The sequence below is a fragment of the Mobula birostris genome, chromosome 2 (genome assembly GCF_030028105.1).
Source record: "Mobula birostris isolate sMobBir1 chromosome 2, sMobBir1.hap1, whole genome shotgun sequence".
Classification (NCBI taxonomy): domain Eukaryota; kingdom Metazoa; phylum Chordata; class Chondrichthyes; order Myliobatiformes; family Myliobatidae; genus Mobula; species Mobula birostris.
This window is the reverse complement of record NC_092371.1, coordinates 12,042,479-12,062,077: the sequence shown is the minus strand read 5'-3', so window position 1 is coordinate 12,062,077 and position 19,599 is coordinate 12,042,479. Positions and strand designations below refer to the sequence as shown.

General features: G+C 44.3%; 1 protein-coding gene across 1 annotated transcript in view; it reads right to left on the bottom strand.

The window, feature by feature from the left end:
* Window positions 1-19,599, bottom strand: part of LOC140212391 (nuclear receptor ROR-alpha A-like) — a 289,576-nt gene that overhangs the window by 211,116 nt on the left and 58,861 nt on the right. The window lies entirely within an intron of this gene.

Below are 19,599 nucleotides of genomic sequence, written 5' to 3'. Positions count from 1 at the left end.
CACACTTTCTGTGTTCAGAGAACACAGAATACTCACACTGTCTGTGTTCAGGGAACACAGAATACTCACACTGCCTGTGTTCAGAAAACACAGAATACTCACACTGTCTGTGTTCAGGGAACACACAATACTCACACTGCCTGAGTTTAAAGAACACACAATACTCACACTGTATGTGTTCAGAGAACACACAATATTCACATTGCCTGTGTTTAGGGAACACATAATATTCACACTGTCTTTGTTCAGGGAACACGCAATATTCACACTGTGTTCAGGGAACACACAATATTCACAGTGTCTTTGTTCAGGGAACACACAATATTCACACTGTCTCTGTTCAGAAACACACAATATTCACACTTCCTGTGTTCAGAGAACACAGAATACTCACACTGTCTGTGTTCAGGGAACACAAAATAGTCACACTGTCTGTGTTCAGGGAACACAGAATATTCACACTGTTTGTGTTCAGGGAACACAAAATAGTCACACTGTCTGTGTTCAGGGAACACAGAATACTCACACTGTCTGTGTTCAGGGAACACACAATACTCACACTGTGTGTGTTCAGGGAACACAGAATACTCACAATGTCTGTGTTCTGGGAACACGCGATACGCACACTGCCTGTGTTCAGGGACACAGAAAACTCACAATGTCTGTGTTCAGGGAACACACAATACTCACACTGTCTGTGTTCAGAGAACAAAGAATACTCACACTGTCTGTGTTCAGGGAACACACAATACTCACACTGTCTGTGTTCAGGGAACACAGAATACTCACAATGTCTGTGTTCAGGGAACACACAATACTCACAATGTCTGTGTTCAGGAAACACAGAATACTCACACCGTCTGTGTTCAGAGAACACACAACAGTCACACTGTCCGTGTTCAAGAAACATACAACATTCACAGTATCCATGGTCAGGGAACATATAACACTCATACTATCTGTCTTCTAGGAACTACCACTACTACTACTACGTCGACCCAGGCCCAGGGGGCCGGCGTCGGGCACGATGACAGACTCTCCACTTCTCCCTCTCCCTCATCAGTGTGTTCAGTTCATCTACATTAGCTGCGCCGCTGTCTTCTAGGAGCGTTTTGACCATAGTCTTGGGAGGGCACCCAGGGTTCATCCTCCCGTGCTTGGGCTCCCATATGATGACTAGGCTTCTTCTAGGAACACACAGCACTTAAACTGTATGTATTCGGGGAATACACAAGGTGGACATTGTCCGTCTTCAAGGAACACCTGATACTCGTAATGTCCATGTTCAGGGAACACACAACATTCACAGTATATATGTTCAAATTACATAGAAGTCACACTGTCCATGTTCAGTGCACAGTCAACACTCACAAGGTCCATGTTCAGGGGACATACAACACTCACACAATCTGTGTTCAGGGAACACATAACATGCACCGTCCCTGTTCAGGGAACATACAACATTCACACTGGGCTGGTTGAGGGAGCATACAACACTCACACTGTCTGTGTTCAGGGAACAATCAACACTCACACTGTCCGTGTTCAGGGAACAATCAACATGCAGATAGCTCTGTTTTGAGCGAACGCAGAAGACTTAAACTCTCCGTATTCAGGGAAAACACAACACTGACACCGCCCCTGTGCAGCAAGCAATTAACACTATGCGTGTTCATTGAACATACAACACTCACAGTGTCCATGTTCAGGAACGCAAAACACTCACACTCTCTGTGTTCAGGGAACATATGACACTCACCTTGTCCATGTTCAGGAATACACAAGACTCACACTCTCTATGTTCAGGTTCACACAACACTCACACTGTCCGTGTTCAGGAACACAGAACACTCACACTGTCTGTGCTCAGGTTCACACAACACTCACACTGTCCGTGTTCAGGAACACAGAACACACACACTGTCTGTGTTCAGGTTCACACAACACTCACACTCTCTATGTTCAGGAACACAAAACACTCGCACTGTCCGTGTTCAGGAATACAGAACACACACACTGTCTGTGTTCAGGTTCACACAACACTCACACTGTCCGTGTTCAGGTTCACACAACACTCACACTGTCCATGTTCAGGGAACACCCAGGAAGCACACATCCTCCAAGTGGTCCATTTTCAGGGAACATATATCCCTCACACTGACCATCAATTGCTCTTTACTTCAATCAGTCAGAACCCTCTCCCTCTAGTACTTCTGTGCTGTTGATATGTGACTCACAGGCCACAATCCATAATGCAGTGTTTGTGGCTTGAGGGTGCTAAAACCGTCAGAAACAGGTTGAGTCAATAAGTGAAATATTGGTCAAAGTCTGCTCAACCTCGAGACCATCGGCAGTTCAGCACATCCCTGCTGCCTCTTGCTTATTCTCACCCCTTCTGAACATGGTGAATTTTCCTTCTGGGAGTTTCTGAGATAACCCACAACCCAAAAGTGGGTCTTTTCTATCCCCTTCCTCCCCATCCCAATGTCTGAAAAACATCTCTTAATATGAGGTAGGTTTTCAAAGCTTGCAGAGAGATTTAGGACAGTTAGAAGAGTGGGCTGAAAGATGGCAGATGGAGTTTAATGCTGAAAAATGTGAGGTGCTACATTTTGGTAGAACTAATCAAAATAGGACATACATGGTAAATGGGAGGGCATTAAAGAATGCTTTAGAACAGAGGGATCTAGGAATAATGGTGCATAGTTCCCTGAAGATGGAATCTCATGTGGATTGGGTGGTGAAGAAAGCTTTTGGTTTGCTGGCCTTTATTAATCAGAGCATTGAGTATAGGAGTTGGGATGTAATGTTGAATTTGTATAAGGCATTGGTAAGGCCAAATCTGGAGTACTGTGTACAGTTCTGGTCACCGAATTATAGGAAGGATGTCAATAAAATTGAGAGAGTACAGAGGAGGTTTACTAAAATGTTGCCTGGGTTTCATCTCCTAAACTACAGAGAAAGGTTGAACAAGTTAGGTCTTTATTCTTTGGAGCGTAGAAGGTTGAGGGGAGACTTGATAGAGGTGTTTAAAATTATGAGGGGGATTGCTAGAGTTGACGTGGTTAGACTTTTTCCATTGAGAGTGGGGAAGATTCAAACAAGAGGGCATGGGTTGAGAATTAGAGGACAAAAGTTTAGGGGTAACATGAGGGGGAACTTCTTTACTCAGAGAGTGGTGGCTGCGTGGAATGAGCTTCCAGCAAAAGTGGTTGAGGCAGGTTCTATGTTGTCGTTTAAAGTTAAATTGGATAGATATATGGACAGGAAAGGAATGAAGGGTTACGGGCTGAGTGCAGGTTGGTGGGAATAGGATAGGGTAAGAGTTCGTCATGGACTAGAAGGGCCGAGATGGCCTGTTTCCATGCTGTAATTGTTATATGGTTATGTCTATCCTTTCCACAGCCTTCCCATTGTCTCTGTCTTCTTCCTGTTTACTAGGTACCTGTCTCATGAGGAAAGGTTGAGCGAGTTAGAGCTTTTCTCTGTGGAGTGAGGAGGACGAGAGGTGACTTGATAGAAGCAAATAAGTTGATAAGAGGCATAATGCCTTTTTCCCAGGGTGGAAATGGCTAATGTGAGAGGACATAATTTTATGGTGATTGGAGGAATGTATAGGAGGGGGGGATGTCACAGCTTGGATTTTTTTTTACACATAGAGTGGTGGGTGCATGGAACGTGCTGCTAGAGTGGTAGTAGAGCCAGATACGGAGGGCTGTATGGGAAGATGGGTTACATTTATCTTACAGTAGGTTCAAAGGTCACACATGTTTAAAAGAAGTGTAGACAGTATTGTGTGGAGTTTCTGAAGTATGGATTTATACCAGCACCAAACAACCAACAGCACCCAACGTGTCTGTTGTGTGAAAAAGTTTTTTCAAATGAGGTAATGAAACAGTCTGATAAAGCAAACAGGAACTTGGCTTATGTTCTGTCACTTCTTGAACACTTTCAGAAATGGAAACAGTTTGGAGGAGGAGGAGCTTAGGAGGGTCAATGGTGCCTAACGGCAACTCCTTTGCTTGCATCTTCGGAAACAGCTCTATCTCTATCTTTAAAATCTCTATTTTTCCCTTTCAGGGTTCTTTTGAAGACCTGACCTGAAGTTACACACTGACTTCGGTTCTTTGCGGGAATAGGAACCACTCTCGGGGTTTCACAACTGGCTGTTATTCAACATGCCAAGGGTGCAGCCTAAGAACTTCGCTTGCCTACGGAGGTCCGAGATTTCGTGGCTCTGGAGATGGGAAGATCAGCAGGAGATCAGTGTGTTGTCATGGGAATCAGAAGATCTACAGCTGTGCGCCCAGAGACCCAAGATCTTTGGGCATAGAGCTCGGAAAAAACAACGCAACGGACTTCTAACATCGTAAACCAGCGAGTTGTTTGTTATGTTTCCCCTCCTGCTGTGATATGGAGATGCCTCCTTCTCCCTTATTAGGGAGAGAGAGAGCCTGTGGTATGTCGAATACCGGGTGAACCAGCAGTCTTTTGGGTACTGCAAGTCTGTGTCTTTGCTCTTGCTTTGTTGTACGCTTGAGTGCTTGGCGGTGGGCACCGATGCTTTTTTTTTGCTGGTGGGTGGAGGGGGATCGTTGCTCGCTACCGCTTACGCGCAGGAGAGAGGGGAGCTGGGGGGTACTTTGGGGTTCTAACATTTAACTGTCATTGATTCTTTGGGGCCATTCCTCTGTTTTCATGGATGGTTGCGAAGAAAAAGCATTTCAGCATGCACATTGTATACATTTCTCATTCATTAAATGTAACTGTGAAACCTTTGAATCACTGCTCTAAAGCTTTCCTATCCACATACAAGTATCTTTTAAATGACTGGCCTCTACCATCTCCTGGTTCGCTACACACAACACCTACTGGGTGAAGAAATTGCCCCTCAGGTACCTACTAAATCTCTCCCCTCTCACTTTAACCCTCTGCCCTCTAGTTTATGATTCCCTTTCTCTGGAAAAAAAGACTGTGTGCATTCACCCCATCTATACCCCTTATAATTTCATAAGTTCACCCCTCAGTCTCCTGCACTCCAAGGGATAAAGACATAGCCTGCCCGACCTCTCCCTTTAACTTAGTCCCTCAAGTCCCAGCAACATTCTTGTAAATCTTCTCTCCACTCCTTCCGGCTTAATGAAGTCTTTCCTGTAACAGGGTGAACAACACTATACATAGTACTCCGAGTGCAGTCTCACCAATGTCTTGTACAACAGCCACAAGATAATGTCCCAACTCCTATACTCCATCCCTTGACTGATGAAGGTCAGAGTGCTAAATGCCTTCTTCACTGCCCTGTCCAACTATGACACATACATTCAGTGGCCACTATTTTTAAGTACACCTGCTCATTTATGCAAATATCTAATCAGCCAATCATGTGGTAGCAACTCAATGCATTAAAGCATGCAGACATGGTCAAGAGGTTCAGAATGGGGACGAAATGTGATCTAAGTGACTTTGACTGTGGAATGATTGTTGGTGCCAGATGGGGTGGTTTAAGTATCTCAGAAACGGCTGATCTCCTGGGATTTTCACACACAACAGTATCTAGAGTATACAGAGAATGGTGCAAAAAATGAAAAAACATCCAGTGAGAAGAAGTTCTTTGGGTGAAAACGCCTTGTTAATGAGAGGTCAGAGAATAGCCAGACTGGTTCAAGCTGCAGGGAGGTGACAGTAACTGAAATGACTACGTGTTACAATAGTGGTGTGCAGAAGAGTGTTTCTGAATGTACAAGATGTCGAACCTTGAAGTGGATGGGCTACAGCAGCAGAAGACCACGGCGGGTTCCACCATTGTCCCTAATAAGGTGGCCACTGTAATAGTTATTACAGTGCAGAAGGAAGCCATTCAAATGTATGCTTCTAACCAACAGATCAACCTCATTTTCTCATTCCCCCTCTCATCATAATTCCCTGTCGCTGCACAAATTAATTTCTTACACCATCTCATCAATTTGCCTTTGATTCTTTTTTGCAACACCCAGGGACAATTTACAGCAGCCAATTAACCCACTGACCTTTTCATCAGAGCAGAGGAAAAGAGATGACGATACAGGTGTACAAGATGATAAGAGGCATGGATGGAGAGTGACTTTTTTCTAGAGTAGAAATGGTTAATACAAGGGGGCATGATTCTAAAGTGATTGGCGGAAAGTATAGGGGGATGTCAGAGGTAAGTTTTCTACACAGAAATGGTTGGTGCGTGGAACACCCTGCCAGGGGTGGTGGTAGATATATTAGAGGCATTTAAGAAATTCTGAGATGACTGCATGGATGAAAGAAAAATGGAGGGCTATATAGGGAGGAAGGGTTAGATTGATCTTAAGCTAAATGGTTGGCCCAACATTGTGAGCCAAAGGGCCTGTACTGCATTGTAGTGTTGATGACCCTGTATGTACAATATTTAGGAGGAAACTGGAACACCCAGGGAAAACCTGCGTGGTCACAATGAAAATGCACAAACTCCATACACACACAGACACTGCCAGGGGTTGGGATTGAACCTGGGTCTCCAAAGTGGTGAGGTAGCGGTTCAAACTGCTGCGCCTCTGTGCTTTTGATACAAGCAAGTGCTCAATGGTGGGGAGGGTCTTACCCGTGATGGACTGGGCTGTATCCACTACTTTTTGTAGGATTTTCTGTTCAAGGGCATTGGCGTTTCCATTCCAGGCCGTGATGCAGCCAGTCAATATATGCTCCACCACACATCTATAGAGGTTTGTCAGTTTTAGGTGTCATGCTGAATCTTTGCAAACTTCTAAGGAATTAGAGGCACTGCCGTGCTTTCTTCGTAATTGCACTTACGTGCTGGGCCCAGGGCAGGTCCTCTGAAATGATAACATTGAGGAATTTAAAGTTGCTGTCCCTCTTCCCCAATGTGATTCCCTGACGAGGATTGACACATGGACCTCTGATTTCCTCCTCCTGAAGTCAATACCAGTTCCTTGGTCTTGCTGACATTGAGTAAGAGGTTGTTGTGGCACCACTCAGCCAGATTTTCAATCCCCCTCCTATCATCACCATCTTTGATTCAGTCTATGACAGTGGTGTCATCAGCAAACTTAAATATGGCATTGGTGCTGTGTTTAGCCACACACTCATAAGTACAGCAGAGGACTATGTACACAGTCTTGTGGTGCACCTGTGTTGATGGAGATTGTAGAGGAGATGTTGTTGCCAATCCAAACTGACTGGGGTCTGCAAGTGGGAAAATTGAGGATCTAACTGCACAAGGACGTATTGAGACCAAGGTCTTGAAGCTTATTGTTTAGTTGCCTGCAAAAAGATGAATCCCAAGGTTGTAGTCGGTGACATACAGTATATGTACTCTGAACTTTTCTTTCTCTCACCTTAAATGCATGCCCTCCAGTATTAGTCATTTCGACCCTGGGTGGTTATACACGTCTATCAGGTTTCCTCTCAGCCGGAAAAAACAACCCACATGAGTCCAACCTCTCCTTGTAGCACATGTTCTCCAATCCAGACAGCATCCTGGTAAGCCTCTTCTGCACCCTCTCCAAAGACTCTACATCAGTCTTATATTGGAGTATCCAAAATTGAATGCATTACTCTAGATGTGGCCTAGCTAGAGTTTTATAAAGCTGCAACATAACTTCCTGACTCTTGAACTCAATGTCTCATTTAATAAAGGCAAGCACCTCTAACTTCTTTACTATCATATAAATTTGAGCAGCCAGTTTTGGGAAGATACAGACTTGGATCCCACAATGCAAAGACATACAGGTTAGTGTGGTGACACTTGTGGGCAGACCCCAGCATATCCTTGCTTGTTTGATTTGATACAAATGACACATTTCACTGTATGTTTCAATGTACATGGTAAGTAAAGCTAATTTCTTTAAATCCGTGTATTTGGAGGAATATACAGGTATATGGAGGAATTTAAGGTGGGGGCTTATATGGGAGGCAGGGTTTGAGGGTCGGCACAACATTGTGGGCAGAAGGGCCTGTACTGTGCTGTACTATTCTATGTTCTATGAGTGGTGGAAGGAGGGAATGGTTTGGGGTATGGATGGTGTGAAGCCTCTTGAGAGGTATTGGAGCCACACTCATCCAGGCACGACTAGGGTATTCCATCTCACTCCTAACCTGTGCCTTGTAGGTGGCGAAAGGTCTTTGGGTAACAGGAGGTGAGTCACACCATACCCACCACTTGACTTATTCTTGTAGCCGTAGCATTTGTGTCGTTGGTTTAGTTGAGTTTCTGGTCAATGGTGACCTCCTCCAGCTCTGATAATGTCAAGGGTGGGTGGTAAGACTCCCTCATAGTGGGGGGAGCTGTGACACAGAGCTACAAAGTAGGATAGTGCAGAAAGGTGAAGGGTCTCGACCCGAAATGTCAGATTCTATTTCCTCTTGCAGATTTCTAAAGATGTACGGTGAAGAGCAATCTAACTGGTTGCATCACCATCCGGTATGGAGGGGCCACTGTACAGGATGGAAAAAGCTGCAAAAGGTTGTAAACATAAGTCAGCTCCACCATGGGCACTAGACTCCCCAGCATCAAGGATATGTTTAAAAGGCGATGCCTTAAAAAGGCTGCATCCATAATTAAGGGCCCTCACCACCTAGGACATGCCCTCTTCTCATTGCTACCATTAAGGAAGAGGTGCAGGAATCTGAAGGCACACACTCAACCTTACAGGAACAGTTTCTTCTCCACCACCATCAGATTTCTGAATGGACAATGAACCCATGTACACTATGTCAATATTTTTTTCTTTTTTGTTCTCTTTTTGCACTATTTATTTAAATTATATATATATAATTGCTTATAATTTATTTATTATGTATTGCAATATACTGCTGCTACAAAACTTACAACATACAGTACTGTACGGTTAGGCCTCCACAGAACCCTGATCTCAATATCCTTGAGGCTCTCTGAGATTACCTGGAGAGACAGAAGCAAGCCAGACAGCCAAAGTCTGCAGAAGAAATGTGCCAAGTTCTCCTAGATGCTTGGATCAACCTACCAGCCGATTTTCTAATAAAACTGCATAACAGAACATCTAAGAGATTTGATGCAGTTTTAAAGGCAAAGGGTGGTCATACCAAATATTGCTTTGGTTGAGGTTTTTTTTTAACAGTTTACTGCTCTCTAAAGTATATTTCTTGACACTTATAAACTTTTCATTTGATTATTTTTGAAAGCACCTTCGGTTTACAGATTTTTTTTCATGTACCTAAGACTTCTGCAGAGTACTGTATTCCACTGATATTAAATCGGATTCCGATTCTGAATAAGGTGAGAGGAAGGAGTTTGAAAGAGGATCTGAAGGTTACGTTAATTTACACAGGGAGTTACTGGAATGTGGAACGTGCTGCCAGGGGAGATAGTTTCATGACATATGCAGTGATTCTGTTCTGATTCCCTTCACAGATGCTGTCTGATCCACAAAGTTCTTCCAGCAGTCTGATTTCAGCACAGAGGGAGGCTACTTGGCCCTCTGGGTCAATGTCAGGTCAACCCAACTAGCTCCAATGGCTCCCCACAGCTCTGCAAATTCTTTCCTTTTAGATAACTCACCCAACTCTCCCTTGAACACTGAAGTCCACCTCCACCACTACCCCTGGCAGTGTGGGGTGCCCTGCAGTCTTTGGTGCAATGCTTGCTCAGCACCGTACCGGGACTGTGGGCCTGGATTGTTGTGCTTAAGTCTCTGCAGTGGGATTTGAAGCCACAAGCTTCTGACTCACACAGGCCAGAGAGCTAACCGCGGCTGGCACTGTCGCCTGACTTGGCTCTGCATGATGTGTATTTGAGTTTCAGTGATGGTATAAGGTGGGCGTGTGAAGCTTCCTAATGTCGTGCTACTGCAGCCATGAAACAAAAAAACGCAATTTTAAATACAAGAGATTCTACAGATGCTGGAAATCCAGAACAACACACATGTGCTGATGAAGGGTCTCGGACGGAAATGTCGACCCTTCATACCCCTCCATAGATGCTGACTGATCTGCTGAATTCCTCCAGCATTTTGAGTGTTACAATACTTTTTTGATTGTTCTTAAGGTATTAGGCTTGGTGTACAGAAAATCAATGATGCAGCACAAAGCACTGACTGTGGCAAGTGATAGATTACTTAGAGATTATATTAATGATCAAGTAATACAAAAAGTAGAACTCACAGTCTACCAGAGTAAGATAGTGATGCTTGTCTGAGTAAAATCGGTGAGAATTGTGTCACCATTAAAAACACGACTGGTTCACTAAAGTTCACATTGTGGGGAAGGAGTTTTATATTCTGAGACTAAGCATGACTATACTCACATAGTGCTCTGTCGCCACAAATGAGACTCCAGTCCCCATCTGTCCCCAAACACACAAACAGGGGCCCGTCCCCACAGACAGGGGTCTTGAACTGCAAGTTCAGCACCGAAAAACTAAAGATGTTGTAAATCTAACGTCAGGACTGCACGGTTGCACGGTGGTTAGTGTAATGCTATTGCAGCAGTAGTGACCCAGGTTCATTTCCCACTGATGTCTGTAACTAGTTTGTACATTCTCCCCACGACTGTGTGGTTTCCTCCGAATGCCCCAGTTCCCTCCCACAGTCCAAAGACGTACTGGTTAGTGGGTTAATTGGTCACATGGGTGTAGTTGAGAAGCGTGGGTATGCTGGGCCGGAAGGGCCTGTCACCATACTGTATCGCTACATAAAATAAAAAATAAATGAAATAATCAGCAGGTCAGACCACGACTGTGGGAAGAGAAACAAAGTTAACGTTTCAGGTTGAAGACTCTTAGTCAGATCTGACAAACTTCCCTTTTTATTTTATTTACTTACAGATACAGTGTGGAACAGGCCACACCATCCAGAAACCCATCAATTTAACTCTAGTCTAATCACAATGACTAATTAACCTAATAACCAATATGTCTTTGGACTGTGGCAAGAAACCGGAGCACCCGGAGGAAACCCACATGGTCACAGAGAAAGCGTATAAACTCCTTACAGGTAGTGCTGGAATTGGACTCCAAACTTCAATGCTGCAAGCTGTAATAGCGTCACGCTAACCACTACAGCTACTGTGGTTCTGACCTGAAATGTTGACTCTCACGGATGCGGCCTGACCTGCTGTCTCTACTTTAGGAAGGCAGGTGGGGAACTTTCCTTAACTAGCTGAAGCACAGAGCACGAGAGCAGAAACGCTGGAGCACACTTTGAGCACTGCAGCAGTGATCACCACATTACAGGAAAGCTACGACTCTTTGGAGAGGGCGCAGAGGAAGACTCATGGAGGTGTTGCCAGGTACTTGGCAAAGGTTGGACCACAAAGTGACTGATTCCTGGAATGTGTTGCCAGACGCGGGGGTGGAATCAGATATAATCAGTACGTTTGAGGAACTTCGACAGACCCTTAAGTTGGCAAGGCACAGCATGGGATATAGTCCTAATGTAGGCGAATAGCATTAGTGTAGAAGGGCATGAGGATGTGGTGGGTCAAAGGGCCTGCTTCTACACTGTACAATGTGACTCTGTGACCAAGGAAAGAGCAGACGGCTTGGAACTGTTTTTTTGATGTGATTAATATAATTTATATATAATTAAGAGGTGTTTTGATGGAATCAATAGGAAGGAACCATCCTTAGCATTTTGATGTAATTAGTGAAGGTATTAAAGAGTTGAGGAAAAGGTTTTTTTTCCATCAGAAGGTGATGGAGGGGGCTTCAACTCACTGTCTGAAAGAGGGACAAACACTCTCCCCACATTTAAATACCACTTGGGTGTGTTCTTGAAGGAACATAGAGCCAGTGCTGGGAGACAGGACTAGGCAGGGCTTCCCTTTTGAAGAAGATTGGCCTTATTTTGCCCTGTATATTTTCCATTGTTCTCTGCAGTTGACCCTCAGCCTGGGAGGTCATGGTGTGGATACTGCCGTGCAGCAACCATCTCCTCATGCCAAGGGATGTGGGGATCAGCACATCATGGGGATGTGAGGGAGGAGGCAGCAGCCATGCAAACTCTCTCTCTCTCTCTCTCTCTCTCTCTCTCTCTCTCTGTTTCGCTTGCACTCTGCAACCACTCCGGAGATTACTCAGGGCGTGTGGTGTGCAGAGCTGCGGACAGGAGAAGGCCAACAACAGGAATTCTGCAGATGCTGAAAATTCAAGCAACACACATCAAAGTTGCTGGTGAACAGGAGAAGGCCTGCTGGTTTCCAGAGTCACATCAGCGAGCTGCAGGGGGGCAGGTAACGGTGCGGCTATTGCTGACATCGTAGTCTCAACAACCCGGCCCACCCGGAAACAACAGGCACTGTGCAAAGCAAGCTTCTGCTCACTCAGCAGAAACCATCATTGACAGTTTCCGAACTGCACTGCATGGTTTTCATACCTTTGGCCAATCAGTGGCGGGAGGAGGAGGAGGGAGGCCAGGGCAGCCAACTGGCATGTAGCAGGCCTGATTGTTTGGTGGCTGGGGGATAGATGTTCAATGCAGCACACTGGGAAGAGCTCTTTCCTCCCATCCCTTTGCTCTTTTCAGTCATACAGCACAGGAACTGGCCCTTTCAGCCCACCAAGCACATGCCAAGATGTGTACATGCATTACCCTGCATTTGGTCTTTTGGCTTTTTAAATATCTCCATAGATCCCACTTAAATGCAGGGGCTCCGCTTCCACCAGCTCCTCAGGTAGTAGGCAGTCTCCAGCTGAAAATATTTCCCAACTTCTCCCCTCTACACCTCCTCCCTCTCACCTTAAACTACCCAGGGGCTAGGCTTTAGCATCTGCATCTCCAACAGTGCTGGCCTTCTCTCAGCGTCACTGCTCCTCGACCACTGTGGGTCCATCCTCAATACCCCCCCCCAACAGTGTAACCCTCTCTCCTCACCCCCTCCCACAGTGCAACACTCTCTCCTCACCCCCTCCCACAGTGCAACACTCTCTCCTCATCCCTCCCACAGTGTAACACTCTCTCCTCACCCCCTCCCACAGTGCAACACTCTCTCCTCATCCCTCCCACAGTGTAACACTCTCTCCTCACCCCTTCCCACAGTGTAACACTCTCCCCTCACCCCCCCACAGTGTAACACTCTCTCCACGCCCCCTCTCACAGTGTAACACTCTCCCCTCACAGCCCCAGAGTGTAACACTCTCTCCTCACCCCTCCACAGTGTAACACTCTCTCCTCACCCCCTCCCACAGTGTAACACTCTCCCCTCACCCCTCCACAGTGTAACACTCTCCCCTCACCCCCTCCCACAGTGTAACACTCTCTCCTCACCCCTCCACAGTGTAACACTTCCTCAAAGTTTTTAGAGTGAACATCATGCTGTCCTGGTCCAATCACATAGACATGAAGACATATACTTTCTCAAGAAGCTAAAGAAATTTGGTATTTCACTGTCGACCGTACCTATTTTTGTTGATGCATTATAGAAAGCATCCTATCCAGACGCATTACCACTTAGGACGGCAATTCCTCTGCCCGTTGCCAGAAAACAGCAGAGAGTTATGGACATAGCCCCGTCCCCTGCAGGGACTCTATACTTCTCGCTGCCTCAGTAAAGCTACCAGCATAATCAAAGATCCCACCCATCCCAGACGTTCCCTCTTCTCCATCTCCCAAGCCTGAAAGCACGTACCACCAGGCTCAAGAACAGTTTCTACCCTGCGGTATATGAGTATTGCACAGTCCCCTAGTCCAATAAGATGGGACTCTTGACCTCACTGTCTACCTCATTACAATCTTGCACTTTACCTGTACTGAACTTTCTCTGTAGCTATTACACTTTGAGCCATCAAGAGCATACTTACACGGAGTGCTGAAGCAGGAAATATATATATATTTATTAATTATTTTGTCCTTTGTATTTGCACATTTTGTTCACCTTTGTACATTGGTTGCTTGTCTGGTCTGTTGCATGCTGTCTTTCATTGATTCTATTGTGTTTTTTAAATTTACTGTGAATGCCTGCAATAAAATGAATCTCAGGGTTGTATATGGTGACACATATGTACTTTGATAATAAATTTACTTTGAACTTTGTTCTGCATTCTACAATGTTTTCCCTTGTACTATCTCAATGCTCTAATCTGTATGAATAGTATACAAAACAAGCTTTTCACTGTCTCTCGGTAATAATAAACTACTAGTTCCAGTTCCTTACCGCCCCTCCCACAGCACAGTTCTCTCTCCACACTGCCCATTTTGATCACTTTGCATTAAAACAGAATTTTTTTTTGTTCTAATGACAATCAACTTGACTTTCACTGCAGCAGGAACATAGAAGAGAACAACACTACTCAGTCCATCAAGCCTGCCCCATCATTGAATACAACCACAGTTGATCTCCACTTTTGTGTCAATTCCCAAGCACCTTCAACACTTCTAACTTGCAAATATTTATCAATCTCTACTATAATTTGACCTGGCCTTCGTAGCTGCAGAGTTCCAGAGATTCACTACTGTCTGAGAAGAGGAAACACAAGAGACTGCAGGCACTGCAAGCTGAATCAATGCACAAAGCACTGGAGGAACTCAGTGGTCAGGCATGATGCATTCTGGTATTTAAATCCAAAGTTCTTTTAGAAGTCAGAAACAAGGCACAAAACTTGTTGCAAACACGAGGAAATCTGCAATGCTGGAATTTCAAGCAACACACATAAAAGTTGTTGCTTCATGATCGTTTTACTAAGAGTTGATAGAACAAAGAGAACAGGAAAAGATCAGTGACAGGGGTCTTACTGTTGGAAGAAGAGAGAAATTGAAGATAGCACCTAGCATAAAATGGCTACCCAAAGATAAGACAAATTTCATTCAAATCCACAGATAAGAGAAAAACGATTAGAAAATAGTCAATACTGCAATAAAATTAACCAATAAGAAAACACTTATTCACTTAATGAAGTACAGAGAGGCTTTCAGAATTATACTTTGCATGGTGACTAGAGGCCTATCAAACTGCCATGCATATAAAGGCTACTTAATACACAACCAGATCGTTGTTAAACTGCAAAGAAAATGACAATTAAAATTAAACCAACAAACACAAAATGGTGGAGCGCAGCAGGCCAGATTAAAATTAAGCAGTTGGATCCAGCAGATATTATCTATGGAGGAAAACCGACACTGACATTTCTGGCCGAGCCCTTCATCTGAAGTGCTCTGCGAAAAGATCTCCTACTAACGGATACATCTCAACTTCGCCATTAGAATCCTATATATTCGAAAATCCCCCCCTCCCAAAACACTCAGCCAGCGATTCTGAAAAAGCTTCTTCCCTACCAACATCTGATTGCTGAACAGTCCAACAACACTATATCATTATTGTTATTTATTTTTGTAAGTTACAGTAATTTTACAGTACTGTGCAAAAGCCTTAGACATAAAGACACACAGACACACACACACACGCAGAGCTAGGGTGCCTAAGACAAAGGATGTTGGGAACAGCAAGGGTGGAGTACCGCAGGAGGGGTGTGGGACAGGTGGCAGAGAAGGAGTGCCAGGGGCAGAGTGGTGGCACAGGGTGCAGACACACCCAGCCCTGAGGTACCAGGCAGGGTCATTTGATTCCAAACAATTGGTTCATTGATCATTACAGAATGTCTCTCTGGTGCTTCCTGCTCCCTCCCCTCTCCCTGCCCCCTTCCCACTATCAGTCCACAATAGAGACCCACATCGGAATCAAGTTTATCATCACTCACATATATCATGATGATTTGTTTGCAGCAGCAGCATTACAGTGCAATACATAAAATTACTACAATACAGTGCAGAAGTCTTTGGTTCCTCAGCTATGTATATGCCTCGGGCTTCTGGACAGTACTGTACACTTTTGGACTGTACTGCTGCCACAAAAGCAACTAATTTCATGTTATCTGAGTCAGTGACAAAAAACCTGATTCTGATCGATCAAAGTGCCTTTTTCAAAAGCTCCCTTCAGGAAAGCACTTTCTGATGATTAAAATAAAACTTCGTGCCATCTTAAAAATGTCTTCTGCCAGGCATTTAATCTGATCATCCATTCTAGTTATCACCCCATCCCCTCTCTCTGTTACCCCATTACTGCATTGCACACACTTTTTATAATGCTGTTTATTACGTAAATACATTGTATGCTGTTTATGCTAGTACTTATGCACATTTTATTCCATATCCACACTTTAACCTCTAACTTTATTTTTATATAATTCTTTAATTGATGAATAATGTTGTTTGTGGTGCATGTTGCACCCTGACCAACACACCACGGCAAACTCCTAATACATGTAAAAGTATTTTGGCAATAAAGTTGATTCTTGATCCAAGGAGTAGAAACCCAATCTGTTTAGGTTATTTTGATAGGACAAACCTCATGTCTCAGGAGTTATCCTAGTGAATCTGCCTTCAATGTCAGTATACCCTTGCATTTGACCATAGGACCAGATGACATAGGAGCAGAATTGGGCCACTCGGCTTATCAAGTCTGCTCCACCATCCCATGATGAATTATTATCCTTCTCAACCCCATTCTCCTGCCTTCTCCCTATAACCTTTGATGCCTTGACTAATCAAAAACCCATCCACCTCTGCTTTAAATATACCCAATGACTTGATTCACCACCCTCTGGCTAAAGAAGTTCTTCCTCATCACTGTTCTAAATGGACATCCCCCTATTCTGAGGCTGTGCCTTCTGATCTTAGACTTCCCCACTATAGGGAACATCTTTTCCACTCCTACCCTGTCTAAGCCTTTCGATATTCAATATTCTTAGGAGTAGGATATGCACAGTGTTCTTGATGTGGCCTCACCAGCGTGCTGTACATCTGTATTCTTAAACTCCAGTCCCTTTGCAATAAAGGTACACATGCCATTGTGTCGGGGGGGGGGCCTGGACCCATGACACGATTCACACTGTCACCTCACCGGGCATAGGGAAAAAAAGTAAACCACCAATTCCTCCGTTCACCAACTACTACAGGTTTCAGGTCAAAATATAAAAGTCTTCCACAAGTAACATCAGGGGGAGAAACAATCTGGCTGTTATCTCTCTGCATTTTCATCTCGATCTGTGGGAGTACTGAATTTGTCAGAAGTGAAAGGCAGATTATCTCTCTGGTATGATTGCACAACCAAGCTGAGTAGATAGAGCTCAGATACTGATCAGCCATGGTGGAAGTGAATGGTGGGAGAGGCCCATGGAGGTGAATGACCTGCTATTGCTGGCCCCGATCCCTGTGAGACTTTTCCCTTGGGAGCCCAGAGGCTTTCTCAGGACTTCAAGGTAATTTCACTTTGCATACTGTGAGACAGACTGACATTACACGGTGCTCAGGTTTATAGGTTAAGGGTGAAAGGTGAAATGTTTAAGGCGAACATGAGGAGGAACTTCACTCAGAGGGTGGTGAGAGTGTGGAATGAGTTGCCAGTGGAAGTGGTGAATCCGGGTTTGACTTCAACATTTAAGAAATATTTGGATAGGTACATGGATGGGAGGGGGATGGAGGGCTGTGGTCCAGGTGCAAATTGATGGGACTAGGCAGATTAATGGTTCAGCACAGACTAGATAGGCCAAAGGGCCTGTTTCCACGCTGTCATGTTCTAAAACAGCCCTTTTGTTCCAAAGACTCTGAACTCCTGAGTCAGGAGGGAATATGCAGAGGCTGCAGAACTGGGGGTCAGGGAGTGGTATCGTCAGAGAGCTCAAACATATACAAGGCTTGCTTGGGGGTGAATGATGTTGATTTAAATGCACCAGGAAGGACAGTCATTTTCTACAGCAAATGTATGTTATCTACAAGAACACACGTTATCTACATTGTCTACAGGTAGAGAACGTTACACTGTCTACAGGCAGAGGGATATCACATTATCTACCAGCAGAGGATCATTACATTATCTACCAGCAGAAGGACATTACATTATCTACCAGCAGAGGATCATTACATTGTCCATAGGTAGAGAGACATTACATTATCTACCAGCAGAGGATCATTACATTGTCTATAGGTAGAGAGACATTACATTATCTACCAGCAGAGGATCATTACATTGTCTATAGGTAGAGAGACATTACATTATCTACCAGCAGAGGATCATTACATTGTCTATAGGTAGAGAGACATTACATTATCTACCAGCAGAGGATCATTACATTGTCTATAGGTAGAGAGACATTACATTATCTACCAGCAGAGGATCATTACATTGTCTACAGGCAGAGGGATGTTACATTGTCTACAGGAAGAGAGACATTACTTTGTCTATAGGGAGAGTGACGTTACGTTGTCTATAGGCAGGAAGATGTTATGAACATGTATGAAGTGTGTTATATATGGGTGGAGAAATATTTTATATACAGGCAACAGGGCACTATGTACAGGCAAAGAGATCTAGTTGTGTGAAGGAAGAGGAAAACATTATTGATAGAATCAAGTTACATCAGAATTTCAGAGCTATTTTGAAGTGTTGTTGAGTGAGTGAGAGTGTGAGAGAGAGTGAGAGAGAGAGAGAGAGAGCGGGAGAGAACGAACACAGAAGGGGATTAAACTAATAGGCTTTGCAAACATTAAAAAAATTAATTTACTCATTGTGAGTGGGGTGGTAATGAAGGAGTACTGCACTGTAGGAGTGACAGCACTAAGGCAGCTCCACATTAGAGGATGGGCAAGGCTAAGGAAGCATCACACAGACTGAGGTCAGAGCCAAGGGAGCCTGTGCTATTGAAGGTGTCCTCTTTCTCGAGGTGTTAAACAAGAGATTATACCGTGCCCCCTTGGATGGCTATAAATGGTGAGTCTTCCTGGGTCCTACCTGGGTTTTCAACCATGCACAACATATACAAAATGTGAGAGAAACTCAGCAGTTCATGCAGGATCTATAGAAAGGAATAACGAGTCAACGTTTCTGGCCGAGACCCGTCATCATGCTTTTAGACCATAAAACCATAAGATATAGGAGCAGATTAGAACATTTGCCCCTACAAGTCTGTTCCAACATTTCATCATAGCTGATCCATTCTCCCGCTCCAATCTCCTACCTTCTTCCTGTATCCCTTCATGTCCTGACCAATGAAGAACTTATCAACCTCTGCCTTAAATACACCCAATGACTTGGCTTCCACAGCCACCTGTGACAACGAATTCCACAGATTCACCATTCTTTGGCTAAATAAATTCCTCCTTATCTCCGTTATAAAAGGATGCCCCTCTATTCTGAGGCTGTGTCTTCTGGTCTTAGACTGCCCCACCATAGGAAACATCCTCTCCACATCCACTCTATTGAGGCTTTCAACAGATTTCAATGAAGTCACCCCTCATTCTTCTGAATTCCAATGAGTACAGGCCCAGAGCCATCAAACGTTCTTCATATGACAAGCTTTTCAATCCCAGAATAACTTTCATGAACCTCCTTTGAACTCTCTCTAATGTCAGCACGTCCTTTCTTAGATAAGTGGCCCAAAACTGCACACAACACTCCAAGTGAGGCCTCACCAGCACCTTACAAAGACTCAAAGTTACATCTTTGCCTTTATATACTAGTCCTCTTGAAAAGAATGCTAACATTGCATTTGCCTTCTTCACCATCCACTCAACCTGCAAATTAACCATTAGGAAATCCAGCCCAAGGACTCCC